We start from the raw sequence: 13,871 nt of genomic DNA on the forward strand, positions 1-13,871 counted from the left end.
TATTTTAGTTCTAATTCATAGGAAAAGAGGTATTTGACGCTAGCATTTCAGAAAAGAAAATTGTTTTAGTATTTGCTCCTCCAAACTAGATTCTCCACCTCTTCCTGTCTTGAAATGTGCAAAATGAAAATTTTGCATGCCTGTCTGATCACCTTTTAAATTGTAAAAAATTAAGAAAGAATACATACTGCTTGTTAAATGTCATCATTCCTTTCAGTTTGGGATTAAAAATATGATGTTTAGAACATGAAAAAGAGGTTATGATTTTCTTGGGAACCAGAAGCTGTACTCAAGTGGAAATATATTAAACATATGTTAGTTGGGTTCATACAATTAAAATAATTACAATTTTCAAAATGAAAATCCATTGTTATGACTAAAATTTTACATGAAAAATTATGCTTTCATGATTATTGCAAACATTTAATTGTGATGTTTTCTTTTCATTTTATAATTCTTGTCATCATGTATCTTTTATTCCTTTATACTTATTTACTTGAATATAAAGTATACTGTTCTGGTTTGCTAGCTGCCAGAATGCAATATACCAGAAACGGAATGGCTTTTAAAAAGGGGAATTTAACGAGGTGCTAGTTTACAATTCTAAGGCTGAAAAAATGTCCCAATTAAAACAAATCTATAGAAATTGTCCAATTTAAGGCATCCAGGGAAAGATACCTTGGTTTAAGGGGGTGATGATAGTCAATGTTTCTCTTTCAGGCACACGGGCACATGGTGAACATGGTGGCATCTGCTGGCTTTCTCGTGGCTCTATAAAAGGGGCTCTCTCCAAAATGTTTCCTCTCTTAAAGGATTAGTGAGTGGGGTCACAACTCCATGGAAGCTATCTGATCAAAAGTTACCACCCACAATTGGGTGGGTCACATCTTCATGTGAACAATCAAAGTGCTCCTTACTTACTTTATGAGCTTCTTTAAAATTCAGGAACAGTTTGAGATTTCATCAGTAAGACTGTTTCAGTTTTTTTTTTTTTTCATGCATTAATTCATTCCAAGTCTACTGCAGTGACTTTCCATGTGGACACCAGAAGATCAGCAGCAGCACCTGTGGGCTTATAGGAATGTGCATTCTTGGGCACCATCCTAGACCTGCTGAACCAGATAGGAGAGGGGTGGGGCCCAACAGTCTGTGATCTTCTCCAGGAGAATCTGGGGTGGGCCTAAGTTTGAGAACCCTGATCAGTCCCATGCTAAGTTTTAGCTATTTAAGAGAAACAAAATCTCATGTTTGTCTCGACTTACCATTTGGAAGGTCTGAGGCAAGAGAGAGATGCATTAATAACTGTAATGCAATGTGCTATAATAGATGTGATTTGGGATTTCAGTGGCCACCCAGAAAATAGGCTGATTAGTTCTACCTTGTGATTGGGACAGGTCTTCAAAAAAAGAATCGTTAACTGAGTCTTGAAAAATGAGATCTTTGGAGCAGGCCATGGTGGCTCAGCAGGCAAAGTTCTCACCTGCCATGCCAGAGACCCGAGTTTGATGATTCCCGGCGCCTACCCATGCAAAAATAAAAAAAAATTAAAAAAAAAAGAGAGATCTTTGCCCAATCTCCAGGCAAAGGGAAAAGAGTAAGAGTACACTTGTACATCTTGTGCTCTTTGATCAAGCCTCCCATTACTTGTCATTTCTATAAATATTGGATGTCTAGTTATATTAGATGTTAAGGTTTAGAATTTTCTGCTTTGTTCCTCTAAATGACCATGAAGAACTTAAAATGTGAAAAGTAAAGTGCCTCAGAGGTGACATATTTTATACGTAAAAACAAAAAATAATTTTTTTCTAGTATTAGACTAAGACAAAGAATTTGAGTCTGGGTTATAATTGATAGTGTTAACGTTCTCTCCAGTTGCATGATTTGTTGCTGAAACTTGTTATGAATGAGCAAAATGACTATTCCACATTCTTTATTTAACTTCTGCCACAGAAAACAAAGAGAAAAAGGAAAAAGTCTGCACAATTCCCCCACAATAAATACTTGTTGAATTCGCACTGAACTCAGAAACTGTCTGAGTTAATTTAGCCAGTGCCACTTGTAAGTTAGAAGCCATTTATTTCCTGATTAGGGGTTGAAAATTGCACAGAATTACCTGTTTATTTGCAGAGATCATTTGGAAACAAACAGATTAGTAAGAAGTAAAGGATAAAATGTGGCTGTTGGTGTGACCTGTCCTTATGCATTTATATAAAAGGAAACAGAAGTGAGGACTGCTGTTTACCCTACTGCTGTTGTTTTAAGAACATTTATAAGGAATTTTATTTTGAAGGCAGAAATGTGATACCTGCTGGTTTTACTGCTGTGCACATGCAAATCTGCACAGCAGTAGGGTGATGTCATAAATGCTTTAGTAGTTCTATTTCCTTATATGATATCATCATGACCGTTTGCTAAAGAAAGTTCCTTTCTTTTACTCCAGATTTTGAAGAAAATTGAGGTGTTGATATTTGTAGGTGAAAAACTGTCTTTAGTTTTTCTTCCCATACTTATAAATTATTCACTTTTTAGCATCTGTAATAAAAACAGACCATTTATTTAAATTGTGCAGGTTCTTAAGGACAAGTGAATGTGCCCTGAGAATTGTTGGTCATTGTAAACAAGATTTTCAAAAAGTTTCTCAAAACTACTTTTTAAAACGTCAGAAACCTGATTTTGTTTGTTTACCAGCAAATATTGAATCCCTGAAAGCTCTAGGGAGGAGGAGAGGGCCTCATTACACTGACTTCTCTGTCACAACACCTAGTGGTTCATTCTCATATATCATAAACCATTGTAAATGATTAAAATTGTACTTAGCCAGATAAATTAGAAAAACTTTCATCTTTAAGTTCATGCTAGTACTAACATGCAACATCTAATGTCTTCAACTGTACTTATAAACTAATTTTGAAACTAATTTTTGTTTTAATATAATATAAAATATAATAATAATATTAGAAAGTTAAATTAGCATCTCTTTTATAGGAAAAAATCCCAGAACCTCCAATTTTATCTACTTTTAAGCCTAAATGAATAAGTAAATAAATTAATTTTAAAAATTACTTATGTCCTTATGGTTCCCCAGAAATAAAAATTTAAATGAAATGAGCCTCTAATTTCTTTTTCCAATAAAATTCCCAGAACATTCCAAACCACTAATTTCAGAAATTGTTCATTAGATCAGAATCTATTCTGCAAGGAACTATTACAGTACTTGTTCTGTTTGCTCGCTGCTAGAATGCAGTATACCAGAAATGGAATGGCTTTTAAAAAGGGGAATTTAATAAGCTACAAGTTTACAGTTCTAAGGCCATGAAAATGTCCCAGTCAGAGCAAGTCTATAGAAATGTCCAATCTAAGGCATCCAGAAAAAGATAGCCTGATTTAAGAATGCCAATGAAGTTCAGGGTTTCTCTCTCAAGTGGAAAGGCATATGGCAAACATGTTATCTGCTAGCTTCATCTCCAGGCCTCTTGCTTCATGAAGCTTCCCCAGGGATGTTCTCCTTCATCACTAAAGGTCACTGGCTGGTGGACTCTGTCTCTCTCAGAATTTCATGGCTTTCTCTCTGGTGGTTCTCGAGCTTTTTCCAAAGTGCTTCTTCTTTTAAAGGATTCCAATAAAACCAATCAAGACCCACCTGGAATGGGTGGAGACACATCTCCACCTAATCAAGTTTAATCCCTACACTTGATGGAGTTATATCTCCATGGAGATAAACTAATTAAGTTTCCAACATACAGTACTGATTAGGGATTAGAAGAAACCATTGTTCCCACAACACTGATTAGGATCAAAACATGGCTTTTCTAGGGTACATAAATCCTTTCAAACCAGCACAGTACTCAATCCTTTTGTTTAAAAGATGAGAACAGTGTGACTTGAAGAATTTGTCTGGTTTACTAAAGCTATTTAGTAAATAGCTATTTACACAGCTATTCAGAGGTAAGATGTAGATTAAAACACTCCTGTTCTAATCTCAAGTGCAATTTTCAACTGCATTTCTGAAATCCTTATACATGGTTTCTTTCTCCTTGAATTGTATCTTTTATCCTTCCTGAGACTCCTCACAGGAAAAAGTAGAGGGAAATAGTATTCCATAAGGAAGGCATCGCCACTAGACTCAAAAGAGAACAAGAGTACAAGAATGAGAATTTACCACAGATTCTTAGAGCTGCAGCAAGAAAGATATTCTTAATTTTCAGGGAGCCAAGTCCCCATGAATAGGGGTAATGGTAGTAGAAGTCAGAAGACAAGTACAGGAGGAAGGGATGAATTGTAAAAATATGGCTGTTGTAGATCCAACTGATATGATCAACCAAGGTGAAAGGAAGGAAAGATCAAAGAAGATAGGTCCCAAGGTTCTCAGAGAATTCGCTATTAGTGTGATGCATATGAGCTAAAATGAGGGCAACTAGGGCTTGTAGAAAGCCACCTCTTTCTTCCCTTCATCTCCCCTTTAAATAACGGTGAGGTCAACATATCTAACACTCTGTCAGGTATGAAAGAGGTTGTCAGACCACTTTGAGAAGGGGAAAAGAGCTAATATATATTGATGTATCAAGTACTGCATTTGGATGATTCACAAATAAAAACTCGCTTAACAACAGCTTACTTGGGAATAATTTTACATATGTTTTCACTTAGATTCCTAAGTAACTCTATAAAGCAGACAGAGTGATTAACCCATGTGCTGGCTGAATCTGCTATGTACCCCAAAAAAGACTATGTTCTTTTAATCCATTCTTGTGGGACCAGACCTTTGTGGGTGGGATCCTTCTGATTAAACTATTTCCATGGAGATGTATCCCCTCAATTCAAGGTGGGTCTTAATCTTTTTGTGGAGCCCTTTAAAAGAGCTCACAGAAATAGAGAACTTAAAAAGAGAAATAGAAGCTGAGAGAGAACAAAATGCCCAGACACATTTTGGAGACAGCCATTAAAACCAAAACCAGAAGAGAAGGAACAGCAGATGTTGCCATGTGCCTTCCCAAATGACAGAGGAACTCCGGATGCCAACAGCCTTTCCTCAAGAAGGTATCTTCCTCTTGATGCCTTAATTTGGACATTTTCATGACTTTAGAATTGTAAATTTTTAACCTAATAAATCTCCTTTGTAAAAGCCAGCCCATTTCTGTTATATTGCATTCAGCAGCTTTAGCAAATTGAAACAACTCATTATGAGATAAAGAAACCAAAGCACCAAAAGGTTAAGTAACTTGCCTAATATTATACAGTTCGTAGAGTGGGCTTTTAATCCAAGGGGTCTGGTTCCAGAGCTCAGGTTCTCAATGACTACAATACATTACTTTTCATAATGAAATATTTCTATCTCTCATTAGTGAGAAAAGGAAGGGCAAATAACTTAATCAAGACTACACTTACTAGTGAGAGAATTAGGATTTAACCACAAGTTTTTCTAATTCCAGTGTCTATCTCCATATACCATGAGGACCACACAAAGAGAAGTCCTGCTAAGCAGTCTGTTTTAAAGTTTAAACTCAACAAGATGTCTGAGATGGGTTTAGTCAGGACTAGAGTAGTGAGAGAAGTTGGTATAGCCATCCACTCAAAGATAGAGCAAGGGAAAGCAGCCCCTGACATCTGGGAACTGACTGGCTTGGTACTAACAGCCAGGCCATAATGTTTTCCTGTTAAATGTAAATATTTCCACAATACACCAATATCAGACAAAACCACTCTTTTTTTTTTTTTGACATATCAATATCCTGTTTTCCTATGAAAAGAGGATTCAATCTACATCAAACTGAACAGCAAGCAGATCTAAGAAAAATCTACATTTTTAAGTCTTTTTTCAATTTTTTAAAAAATATATTTTTATTGAGAAATATCCACACACATACAGTCCAACCATATTATACAATCAATGGCTCACAACATCATCACGTAGTTGTGTATTTTTACCATGATCATTGTGCTGGTTTGAAAGGATGTGTGTCCCCTAAAAAAGCCATGTTTTAATCCTAATCCCATTTTATAAGGGTAGTTGTTTCTTCTAATCCATATTCAGCATTGTATGTTTGAAACTGTATTGAGAGCATCTCCCTGGAGATGTGATGTAATCGAGAATGGTTGTTAAGATGGATTAAGTGGCAACATGTCTCTACCCATTTAGGTGGGTCTTGATTAGTTTCTGAAGTCCTATAAAACAGGAAACATTTTGCAGAATAAGAGATTAAGAGAGAGCAGAGAATGCTGAAGAATCCACAAAGCAGAGAGTCCATGAGCCAGCAACCTTTGGAGATGAAGAAGGAAAATGCCTCCTGGGGAGCTTCATGAAACCAGAAGCCAGGAAAGAAAGCTAGCAGATGATGCCATGTTAGGCATGTGCCCTTCCAGCTGAGAGATAAGCCCTGACTGTGTTCGCCATGTGCCTTCTCACTTGAGAGAGAAACCCTGAACTTCATCGGCTTTCTTGAACCAAAGTATCTTTCTCTGGATGGATACCTTAGATTGGACATTTCTATAAACTTGTTTAAATTGGGACATTTTCTCAGCCTTAGAACTGTAAACTAGGAACTTATTAAATTCCCCTTTTTAAAAGCCATTCTGTTTCTGGTATACTGCATTCTGGCAGCTAGCAAACTAGAATACCATCTAAGCAAAAGTTACCACCTACAATAGGGTGGGTCATATCTCCATGGCAACAATAAAAAGATTCCACCCAGAAATGTTGAATGAGGATTAAAGGACATGACTTTTCTAGGTACATAATAGCTTCAAACTGGCACAATATACAAAATGAGTAAAATTAGAATTTGGGTCAGTTATTCTGTGCTTAAATTTGTAGAACTTTCTTTTTTGTCACCAAAATATTTCTTAATTCTCAATGCTTTCTGACATTTATTTTTATTTTTATTTTTTATATGTGTCTCCCCATATATATGTATTTCTATATCTATACATACACACACAGAGGCAGATATGTGATTGGTATATCATAGGGAATTTTGTTTACAGTATTTTTTGTTTGTTTGTTTGGTGGGGTAGGGGTGCATAGGCTGGGACTTGAACACGGGTCTCCCATCTGTCATTATCTGTGTACCCCCATATTCTTAAATCATTTTGAAAAGATTCCTTCCACCTTTTGAAAAAATTTAAGTTCCCAATACCATTGTTGTTTATTGGCATATGTTTTTCACTATGCTGCCTAGAAGTATTTCTTGACTAGATATATATAACTTAATTTTTATCTTCTCTAGCAATTATTCTTTATTTAGGCCCCACATTCAGAATAATGCCTAAACAATCATTGGGTTTCCCAAAATACTATTAGGGGACAAAAAGAATTTCTATTTACCCTAAAAAGAAAGAATAATTCAAAAAATGTTTTTCTAGAATTATTTAAATAAAAAAATGTCACCTCTCTCTCTAAGCCAACTCAGCAGGTAAACTCACAGCTCCCCCTTATACATGGGATGTAACTTCCAGGGGTGTAAATATCCCTGGAAACGTGGGACATGACTCCCAGGAATGAGCCCTGTCCCAACATCCTGGGAGTGAGAAAACCTTCTTGATGTAAAAGGGGAAGAGAAATGAAACAAAATAAAGTTTCAGTCAATAAAATTGATGGATCCTTCGCTAGACTAACAAAGAAAAAAAAGAGAGAGGATGCAAATAAAATCAGAAATGAGATGGGGGTTGTTACCACAAATCATAAGACATTTTAAAAATTGTAAGAATATTATGAACAACGAATTAGACAACCTAGATGAATGGAAAAACTCCTAGAAACACACAAACTATCTATACTGAGTTCAGAAGAAATAGATGATTTCAACAAACCAATTACAAGTAAAGAGATTTAATCAGTCATTAAAAATCTTCCCACAAAGACAAGCTTGGGACTAGACAGCTTCACAGGAGAATTGTATCAAACATTCCCAAAATAACTAATGCCAATTCTGCTCAAACTCTTCCAAAAATTGAGGGAAAAGGAATGTAGCCTAACTAATTTTATGAAGCTAAATCACTCTAAAACCAAAAATGGATAAAGATAGTACAATAAAAGAAAACTGCAGCCCAATCTCCCTAATGAACCATAGATGTGAAAATTCTTAAAATGTTAGCAAATCGAATCCAATGCCACATTAAAAGAATTATACATCATGATCAAGTAGGATTCATACCAGGCATGCAAGGGTGGTTCAATATAAGAAAATCAATGAACGTAATACAGCACATTAACAAATTGAAAGGGAAACATCACATGAGTATATAGATTGATGCTGAAAAAGCATTTGACAAATTACAAAAATTACAAAAAAAAATTGCTAAAAGAAATAAAAAAAAAATGGCCTAAATAGATGGAAAGACATTTCATGCTCATTGACAGGAATATTGAATGTCATCAAGATGTCAGTTCTACCCAAACTGATCTACAGATTCAATACAATACCAATCAAAATCCCAATAACCTACTTTCAAGACTTGGAAAAGCTGGTTATCAAATTTACATGGAGAGAGACTCCAAATAGGTAAAGATATCCTTAAAAAGAAAAGTGAAGCAGGAGGACTTCATTCCTGACTTTAAAGCCTACTATAAAGCACAGTGGTCAAAACAGCATGGTACTGACACAAAGATAGAAGGATTGACCAGTGCATAACCTCGAGTATACAAATTGACCACCAAATTTATGGGCATTTGATCTTTGATAAGGCCCCCAAATCCACCAAACCAGGACAGAATTGTCTTTTCAATAAATGGGCATGTGAGAACTGGATTTCAATAGCCAAAAGAATGAAAGAGGACCCCTACCTTATACCTTATACAAAAAATAATTAAAATGGATTAAAGACCTAAATTTGAGAACCAGTACCATAAACTTCTAGAAGAAAATGTTGGGAAAAATCTTCAAGATCTAGTAATAGGAGGTAGCTTCTTAAATGTTACACCTAAAAGATAAGCAGTGAAAGAAAAAATAGACAAATGGGAAGTTCTTAAGATCAAGAGCTTCTGTGCCTCAAAGGACTTTGTTAAAAAGGTGAAGAGGCAGCCAACTCAATGGGAGAAAATATTTGGAAATCACATATTGGATAAGGCTTGATATACTGTGTACATGAAGAAATTATACAGCCCAACAACAAAAGAACAAACAACTCAGTTATAAAATGGGCAGAGGATATGAATAGATACTTTTCTGTAGGGCCAATACAGATGGCTAAAAAGCTTATGAAGAGCTGATCATCTTCATTGGCTATAAGGGAGATGCAAATTAAGACCATAATGAGATAGCACCTCACACCTATAAGAATGGCTGCTATTAAACAAACAGGAAACTATAAATGTTGGAGAGGATATGGTGAAATTGGAACACATTCACTTCTGGTGGGAATGTATAATGGTTCAGCCACTGTGGATGTCAGTTTGGCAATTCCTCAGAAAACTAAATATCAAGTTGCCCTATGATTTGGTAATACCAATACTTGACATCTACCCAGAAGAGTTGAGGGCAGTGACATAAATAGACATTTGCACATCGATGTTCATAGCAGCACTATTCACAATTGCCAAGAGATGGAAACAAACTAGGTGCCCATCAACCGATGAGTGGACAAATAAAATATGATATATACATACGATGGAATATTATGCAGCAGTTAGATGAAATGATGTCCCGAAACATGTGACAGTGTGAATGAACCTTGAGAACATAATGCTGAGTGAAATAAGTCAGACAGAAAAGGATAGATACTATATGATTTCATTATTATAACTCTGGTAAGCCTCTAGTGCTTTGGAGCAGCTAGAAGGAAAACTCTGAGTTGAGGGAGTGGTAGCCCATGTCAAACTCTGGGACTTGTTCTGTGGCTGCTTGTTGAAGTGTGTTTGAAAAGTATTGCTTTTTTCTTTCTTTTCTTTGTATATATATGTTATATTTTTACAATAAGAAAATGTTAAAAAAAAATATATATATATAATCAGCTGTAGTAATGGTAGATAAAAATAAATTCCTGAAATAAAAAATTTGAAAATGTTTAGTAACGTAGGTCACTACTATAGCAAAGTTGATATTTGTAATAACTTTCTACTTGATATTTTGATAACATGCAGTTTTGATAGTTAATCAGATGGTATTTGAGATAGTATTTAATATTTAGAATTTAAGAACCTCTGCTATCTGAATTTGTAGATTTTTTTTCCTTGTTGCCTTAATTTTAAATTGGTTTATTAAACTTATTGTGCAAGCACAGTTTTACAATGATTATTTGGATACTTTATTTAAATCTGCCTATAGGTAAGCTAACTAAGATGTCAATTTTTGGTGGTTCTGAGTGTATTGTTTGTTCTCTGAAATTAAGAAAAAAAAAAGAGAAAGTTTTACTGGCTGAAAGATTTCAAATCGAGTTGAAAGGTCATTCTGGACCTTTTAGTTTTTGGTGTACTGGAGCAGCTAGAGGGACATGAAACTGTTGAACTTTATCCAATAGCCTTGATTCTTGAAGATGATTGAATGACTATAGAGCTTTTAAGGTCTGTTCCTTTGATTGTGAAAACCATGTGACTGACACTCCCTTTAGCCAGTGTAAGGACAGATGAATTAGAAAAAAAAAAAAGACAAAAATAAGCAATGGGGTGGATGGGGGAGTGGGATGTAAAAACGAAAAACGGACTGTGGTGATGGATGCACAATCATGTGAATATACTGAAACCATGAAATGTACATTTTTAATGAGGGTGAATTGAATGGTATATGAATTACGTATCAATAATGTGTTTTTAAAAAAGAAACGAGTCTAACAAAATATTTTTTCAGGATCCTATATTTACAAACCCTTTACTGCTTTTGTTCATGAAAAGTCTGAATAATAATAGGGGTATATTTATGCTCTTTCATTACATCCAGTAGTTAAAGCATACCCATCTCATTTGAGAGCTATAGTAAACATCCAGTAGTTAAAGCACACCCATCTCATCTAAGAGCTATGGTAAACAACAGTATAATAATATGTGAAAGCTTCACTTAATGTTTCTAGTGTCTCTACTAAAACTAATTGTTCCCCAAGGCTTGCAGATTCTTCCATTATCAAAACAGTTTTGATAGTTAATCAAATGGTATTTGAGATGGTGTTTAATTTTTAGATTTTTAAGAATCTCTGTTATCTGAATTTGTAGATTTTTTTTCCTTGTTGCTAGTTACTTAAGCTCCTACAAAATATTGATGGTTCCCTCATACATCACTATCCATTACTCAAACACTAATCCCGGTTAACTCTACTTCCCTTATCAAAAGAAGGAGAACCCTGCAGTTGTTGACCTCTGTTGGGAAACTATTCACAATCCACATATCTTCTGAGACTCCTTTTAATATCCCTGATGTAATTTTGCTAATTGATGGTTCATAAATAAAAAGAATAATTAAAAATTGCCAGGGCTATGCAATCACAACTCAAATTCACTCTTTAAAAAAAAATTTTTTTTAAACATGGCAACATACAAACATGAACATTTTTACCATATGATCATTCCATTCTTGTTATATAATCAATAACTCACAATATCATCACATAGTTGTATATTCATCACCATGATAATTTCTTAGAACATTTGCATCAATTCAGAAAAAGAAATAAAAAGAAAAAAGAAAAAAACTCATACGTACCATGCCCCTTACCCCTCCCTCTCACTGACAGCTAGTATTTCCGTCTACCCAATATATTTTAGCCTTGTTTTCTCCTATTTTTTTTTCTATACTACTGACCACTCCCTTTCATTGATCACTAACATTTCAATCTACTAAATTTATTTTAACATTTGTTCTATCAAATTTACTCTTGAAATAAAAGGTTCTCTCAGAATTCAATCAGTTCAGATTTAAAATTTTTTTCATCCCAAACTGGCAACTGACAAATCATGAGTATATATGTATATGTATACTTCCCCCAAATATTCATATACATATGCATATATATATATATAGATATAGATATACATATGTATGTAAAATCCAAAAGCAGCAACTTCTACAATGACCTCTATAATAAGTCTGTAAAATGGGCAACAAAGTAAAAAACTTTCAGATGCTTTGCTATTATCTAAGGAGGTGGCTGTAATAAAAGTAGAATTTAACAACAATTCTTCATGGCATTAAACACAATAGAAGGGATAAATTAGCAATGACTTGAACTAGCATTAATGGACTAATTTTAAGGGTATTGCTGAGGAGGTTTCCAGTAAGCATTCTACCAGCCAACAAAATTATCTGGCCAAGACTTTAAAGGGATATGGACAGAAGCCAAAACTTCGAGGGCCCTTTGAACACTGATAAATGGATTTTATATAAATTCTCCCAGCATTAAGCTATCCATATGTTGAGGTTGTTATTTGCTTACTCTCAGAATGGGTTGAAGCTTTTCTTTGCTGGTGAACTATGAAGATGGAAAAAATTACTTGACTGTATTTCCAACATTGGGAATTCTAATATATACCTTGTATCAGGGAAACAATTTTCACTGGTATTGTTATTATGACTCTGTTAAACTTTACCTTTTACTCAGAAGCTCTTTTTTTCCCTTATCTTGCATGAACTTTAGCAAAAGCAATACGAATTAATAGAATTCTAAAACTAAAATTAGTCAAGCTCTCAGAAACCTTTGAGCTTTCATGGCCCTTAAGATTGCCATTAGCCTTTATGTCAATGAATCTACTCCATACTCCCTTTGGGACTCACACATTTTCTTTTCATGAGTTAACACCCGCCCCCCTCTGCCCACTCATGCATTTGAAAATTTTACTTCTGTTCCTAGATTCTACCACATTACAGGTTAACCTGAATAAATACTACAAGAGACTTAAAATGCATCCAGATTTATCACTAGAAAGTCCAAACTGCATTTCCAAAATACCCTAAATAGACACTGTATGATATAAAACTTAGGGATTTGGTTTTTTGGAAAAGGAATCAGAAAACAACTGCCCTTGAGCATGATGTGAAGGACCTAATCAGCAACTGTTAACAACCAACATAGCTGTAAAACTCCAAGGTTTCTAACTAAAAAAGACATGTTACTTTCTCCTGATTGCCAGATGTCCTTTCCCTCAGGAGATCTCACAATGAGGATTCCTAGGAATTCTCCAGAAGTTGAAGAATGCAGAAATGGAGAGCTTTTGCCCAAGACAAACAAGATTAATTTTCTAATTTTCTTATTTCTCAGCTATATTGCTAATCTTGCCCATTATTGTATTTTGACATCCTCTATTAACTAAAATTAGGTATCTCAGTATGATCTCCTTTATATTCATACTCTATTTGTGAACTCGCATGGTCTCTTGCATTTAAGAAAAAAACAAGTCCTCTGGTGTGTTATTTTCTGACCATAGTTACTGCTCTGAATTCAGCTAATTGCTGAATCTGTTGTCCTCTTCGTGACTCTACTGATATAAAATTAATGGCTGATCCTTTAAACACTTCAGAAGGTAAATTTCTATGGGTACCTTCTAGTACTTTTGTTTCCCTCAAATAATTAATCCCAAATTTGGTTTTATAAAAGTTGGACCTTGACCCCCACCCACATCAATAATATGTGTCTTCTGAGGTAATTACAATCTTGCCAGTAAAACCTAGCCTATCAGAAATGGGAACTAATACTGGAATAGTTTTGCTACAACCATCAGCTTGCTCTCTTTACAGACATTTCAGGTTACTCTGCTTAACTCTAATCAAGAAACCTGCCTATCAAGAGGCACAACATTGGCTCACTCTTGTGACAAATAATTCTCGTACTCCTGTTCTAGTTTGCTAGCTGCCAGAATGCAACACACCAGAGACGGATTGGCTTTTAATAAAAGGGCATTTATTTCATTAGTTCTTCAGAGGAAAGGCAGCTAACTTTCAACTGAGGTTCTTTCT

The sequence above is a fragment of the Tamandua tetradactyla genome, chromosome 4, assembly GCF_023851605.1.
Source record: "Tamandua tetradactyla isolate mTamTet1 chromosome 4, mTamTet1.pri, whole genome shotgun sequence".
Taxonomy (NCBI): Eukaryota; Metazoa; Chordata; class Mammalia; order Pilosa; family Myrmecophagidae; genus Tamandua; species Tamandua tetradactyla.